The sequence below is a fragment of the Bos indicus genome, chromosome 25, assembly GCF_029378745.1.
Source record: "Bos indicus isolate NIAB-ARS_2022 breed Sahiwal x Tharparkar chromosome 25, NIAB-ARS_B.indTharparkar_mat_pri_1.0, whole genome shotgun sequence".
NCBI classification, from domain to species: Eukaryota; Metazoa; Chordata; class Mammalia; order Artiodactyla; family Bovidae; genus Bos; species Bos indicus.
Window position 1 is genome coordinate 21,655,026 of NC_091784.1, and position 6,000 is coordinate 21,661,025.

Here is a 6,000-nt window from a genome sequence, read left to right on the forward strand (position 1 = left end):
AAATATGGAGTTCCAGCTTCTTAAAAACTTTTTTTTATTGGAGTATAGTTGATTTACAGTGTTGTGTTCATTCCTGCTCTACAGCAAAATGAATCATAAATATATGTGTGTGTGTATATATACATGCCCACTCTTTTTTAGATTTTTTTTCCCCATATAGGTCATTACGGAACATTTGAATAGAGTTCCCTGTACTACACAGTAGGTCCTTTATTTTACATATAGTAGTGTATATATGTCAATCACAATCTCACGATTTATCCCTCCCCCTATCGTTTCCCCCAGTAACCATAAGATCGTTTTCTACATCTATGACTGTTTTTCTGTTGTGTAAATAAGTTCATTTGCACCATTTTTTAGATTACATATATAAGCAATATCATATGATATTTGTCTTTCTCTGTCCAACTTACTTCACTCAGTGTGACATGGCGACTTGGCCAGCTGAGCCTGTGCTTCATGACTGCCACCTCGGATGGGACCTGCACTCCTCGATTTTTCAGACCCCAACTGGACCCCCTCATCATCATGTAAGGCATTGTAATGCCTTACAGTGACCCCTGTAAGGCATTTGAGTTCACAGGCCTGTTTTGAGTATGTACCATGGTCTCAGAATAAAGTCCAAATCCTCCAGCATGGTGCTTGGGACAACGCCGATGGCAGCTTTGGGATTACCTTCTTCTCCCTCCTCACCCTCTGCTCCAGTCTTACAGAACTGTGTGCCTTTTCTTGACATTTTCTGTATCCATGCCTTGCTTGCCCCCAGGCATCTCCAGCTAATGGAAACCCCTGCTCCCATAAGACTTCTCTCAAGTGTCTCTGGCTTGATATTTGTGCAGCCATCCCCCACCAAGCTGACTTATCTGCTTGCTCTTCTGCACGTGGTAGTTTGTATACATCTCAGTTCTAGCTTTTATCACATTAGAGTATCATTACTTGTATAAATGCCTGTCTTGACCATAGACCCTGAACTCCCTGAGAGTCAAGACTGAATCTTGCTGATATGCAGTAGGCACACAGCAAATGTTTGAGGGATGAATGTGTAAGTGGATGAACGGATGTTGGAAGTCTGGTGACATGGACAGGAATGTCTCATGGAACTGGACTTCTGGGACACTTGCCAGATAGCTCCACAGGACCCACAGGTAGCTGGGAAGGATTGCTGAACCTCCAGGGGCCCCTTTGCCCTTTGTCTGCTCTGTCAGGCATCATGGAAGGCTCCTGAAAATAAGAGTCTGACTTACAAGACTTACAAAAGCCTGAGATATTAGCTCTGTGTCTGAGTACGTTTTTCTACCCCAAGCATCTTAGGAAATTACTTAGGAAAATCAAATGACTGAGAATATGGTACCAATTAATCCATGGTTCCAAGCATCCCCCATGGGCATGGAGAAGGGGGACAGAGGCCAGTGGGAGCTACCACCACCCAGAAACTGGGCACTGAACCTCTGGGGACCAGAAGAAGAATGAGTTGGATATGGACATTAATGAATTGCCCTTGTACATTCCCCTGCAAAAGTATTTGGTGTCCTGTGATCCTGGACAAGGTTGTAGCCAGAAGGAGATAGAATTACACTGGGACCCAGAGGAAATACCCAAGAAACTGTGAAATGTGCTTGTTTATCCTGATCAGGAATTAGAATTGATGAAATTTCTGAATTTTGTATGCACAAATGCAGCTTTATTCCTTTGCATTATAAGCATTCTCAGATCTCCCAGACTAAGTGGCCTCTAAGTATTAATGAATAGGTCAGGATCTATTGTAATTAATGTATCAATCATCATATGCAAATAAAAGATGCTAAAGTACCTTAAAAATCCTAGTTTAAACAAGTGAAGGCAGGTGTATACACGGGTCTGTTCAGCAAACTCTGATTTTTAATCCAGTGCAAATATATCCTTTCACCCAGGCTGCCTGAGGGCAAGCTTGCACAAGCTCCAAATTAGTGTGGTTTAAACAGATGAAGTCTGGCTATTCAAATGTGAAACGAAGAAGGCTCCTCCAGGCCTCTGTGTGTGTGTGTGTGTGTGTTTGAAGTGTGTTTTTCTCTCTCACTAACAGTACAGGGTGCACAGAAATTCCCAAATACCAGAGAATCAGGTTCCTTCCACCCTAGAGCCCACAATTCATGATGGCTCATTCCACTAGCGTAACAGGAGTGTGGAAGTCATTGAGATCACCCGAAAGAGAACACACAGAGAGCCTCCTGACACAAAACCACCATAGCGAATTTATTTTCGGGGTAGCAATGGAGAAACAGACCTAGAGAACAGACTATGGGCATGGGGGAGGGGAGGAGGGAGAAGGGGAGATGTATGGAGAGAGTAACATGGAAATTTACAACACCATATGTAAAATAGGTAGCCAATGGGAATTTGCCGTATGACTCAGGGAACTCAAACAGGGGCTCTGTGACAGACTGAAGAGTGGGATGGGGAGGGAGATGGAAGGGAGGTCCAGGAGGGAGGGGACATGGGTGTTACCAATGGCTGATTCTTATTGATATATGACAGAAAACCACAAAATTCCATAAAGCAATTATCCTTCAATTAAAATTTTTTTTAATTTTTTAATTTTTTTAAATTTTATTTTATTTTAAACTTTACATAATTGTATTAGTTTTGCCAAATATCAAAATGAATCCATCACATTTTTAATGTTATATATATTAAAAAAAAAACTTCCATAGCAAGGAGTCTTCGTTGGGAAGGCTCCAGGTGTGCCCTGGAGGTTGTTGGTTCAGGGAAGCTGGAGGCAGGCTAACCAGAAGGGAACATCTCACGTGACTGCAGTGCCTTCCATGTCTTATTAACCCTACAAAGCAAGTCTTGTTTCAAAGTGTAAATACTGGACAGATGGGCGTGATGGTTAAGAGCAGGGACTGTCTGAGTTCTGACTCTAACTCACTACTCCCTTACTCTGGGATCTTGGGCAAGTTATTTGATGCTCACTGTGCCAATTTCCCCCATCTGTGAAACAGAGGTGCTAAAAATAGTACCCACATCATAGTGGTTTTATGAGATTTAGACATGTCAATTCATGTGAAGTTTGAGAATCACATTCAAAAGTGGTAACTGATATTGACATCATTCCAATCCTTGAGGTGAGGAAACAGGCTGAACAAAGTGAAGAAAGTCAAGTTCATACAAGTAGTAGAGGTAGGAGTCAACCCAGGCATTCCTCTCAAGAGAGATGGGTGAGCGAGTGAGTCCGGTGCAGTAATTGGAGAGAATGCAAGATGGAGGGTGGCGTAAAGGAAGGCGGCGTTAACACAGTCAGCGAGGACTTCATGAGAAAGAACATGGATCCCCTTCCTGCTCCATCTCCAGTTATAAAATCTCACCACCTCTTGAATAAAGCTCAGCTCGTTTATTAGACACCACAGCTGTAATGACATTACATCTCCCAGAAACAAGAAGGACATTATGGGGTCTGGTCTTCAAATTTGGTAAAGAACCTACTAGATGAAATACAGAAAAAGTAGGAATCGATGGGATTTCTTTTGTTCTGCAAATATTTACTGAACAATTTAGGCAGACACCAAGGATACACAGTTGTGTGAACGTTTGTTCCTGTTTCCTCCTCGGAGCTCCCAGACTAATGAGGATGAGAGACACATAAACAATTACTCTATAACGTAATAAGCTGCAAGTATGTGATGAGCGCTCAGGGAAGAGGACGAGGACTTCCGTGGAGGAAGTGGCAGTGGAGCCATGTCTTAAAGAATGCTGAGGAATTCATCCTTTGGAGAAGAATGTTATATGCCAGTCTGAAATGCTGCGGGAACCTGTTTTTCTAGGTCAGGACAACCAGAAACAAGGATTAAGGGCACTGGGCTAAATTCCAGTCACTGGATTGGACCCTAGGCCTATCCACACCATATCCCAGTGCAAGGGCTAGTCTCAGTTTTTCCACAAATTCAGAGTGGACCCCCCACCTGCCTACCCAATACTAAGGGCAGAAATGCAAAGCCACTCTTTTTCCAGGATAAGATGAGCCACTAGTCTGCTTAGATGCCTTCTATGGGAGACAAACGTCCTCTCTCCCTCTCACTCCACCTCCCATTGCCCAGCCCTGGAGAGCCAAAGAACCAATTCAGGTGGATAAATAGATGCCCCAAGGGGCCTCTCACACTTGAACAATGAATTTGGTTCTTGATAAAATTGGCTTCCTGATAAATAAGGAGCACATACTGCTTTTTTCATTTGGGAGAAACAAGAAAAGAAGGAAGGAAAGAAAGGGAGAGGGAGGGAGGAAGGAAGAAAAGGAAACATATACCTCAGCCTCCAAAACAGCTTAGAATGAGACGGAAATATGACTGTGCCATTTAGGAATATATATATTCCTATATGCCTGACTGCTTTTTATTGACAACAGTAGCTTAAATAAATTAGGGATTTATTTTCTCAAATTAAAGAACTCTGGAGTTGGACAGTCTAGTACTGGTACAGCAGCTCTGTTAACAGGGATTCAGATGCCTTCTGTCTAGTACATCAACTTCCCTGGTGGCTCAGATGGTAAAGCGTCTGTCTACAATGCCGGAGACCTGGGTTCAATCCCTGGGTTGGGAAGATTCCAGTACTATTGCCTGGAAAATCCCATGGACAGAGGAGCCTGGTAGGCTACAGTCCATAGGGTCACAAAGAGTCGGACACAACTGCACAACTTCACTAATACATCACCTTTAGTCCATTGGCTTGCATCCTCGTGGCCCAAAATGGATGCTGTTGCTCCAGCCACCACATCTCTGTTCCAGTCAGAAAGAAGGTAAAAAGAAAGTTAGAAAAACACTCCTGCTAATCAATTCAACCCCATCTGAGGAGATTTCCTAGATATTCTACTCAGTAACTTATACTTACATCTCATGGACTACTGTTATCTGAAAAATGGCCTAAGAAAATATAGTCTGTTAGCTAAACATATTACCTCCCTGACAACCCAGGATTTTGACACTAAGGAAAAATAAGAGAATGGATACTGAGAAGGCAATTAACAATCTTCGTAACAATAGCCTCCAACAATTTGAAAAATCTGTCTCTTAGATTACTGATATATTCCAACAAGTCCTGAAAATCTCCCACAACCATCTTCCAGTTCCACCCACTTTGAGACCTTCTGTTTGTCTCCCTATCTCTTGCACTTGATCTCTCAAGGCAAATGTCTCCAGAATCAACTTCTCCCAGCCTGCATCTCCAGCTAGTAGATCAGTTCTCTGAAGGGAGCACGGTGGGCAATGAGGGGAATATCTGCTTTGTAGAATTTGCCAATTTCCCTGGTGTAAATGCACCCACTGGAGGCAATTACAAGCTACTGATGTGACATCATTCAATGCAGTGCTGAACCGTCTCTCCAGAGGCTGCCTCCTTAGCTCTGGCACACCACCACCATAAAATCTCTCATTCCCTGCTTCCCCAACCAGGAAGCACTTGAGAAAATGAGAAGCCCTGGATCCTTGTTATGCACCACTGCCTGGATGAGACCTGAGCTGGGGACACTGGACTGATATTTTCAACACTTCTAAAACAAGTCAGATTGCGCTTTATCTGATGATGTGAGGCAGCCACGTCAGACAAGTATTTAATTGACTTAAATTCAATTATATTCTGTCAGAGAGAGAAGAGGAGCGGTGATTTAAACAGTGTGAGCAATTCTATCCGTCATCTTGCTCCATGACAGTGACCATGAGAGGATGCTGGGATTTTCCGTCCCCTCCATCCCCCTCCACGCCCATCACCACGTGCGAGCATTTTGCCTCTCTGATTGTGATGCTGATGTAGATTATTATTTATTCCTCACCCTCCATGGTCCCTAAAAACAAGCCAACTGCTGTCTTAATTGTCCAAGTGGATAAATAAACAAATCCATAGCCATGATGGAAGATAAAAGTGGTAGTGTTAGACTGGGGACATTTCTGCAGGCAATTTGGCTTCCCTGCCTTTGTTAGCTTTAGACCCACTCTCTGAGTAAGAGGCAACTCCCTTTACTTGCCTTCCTCACTT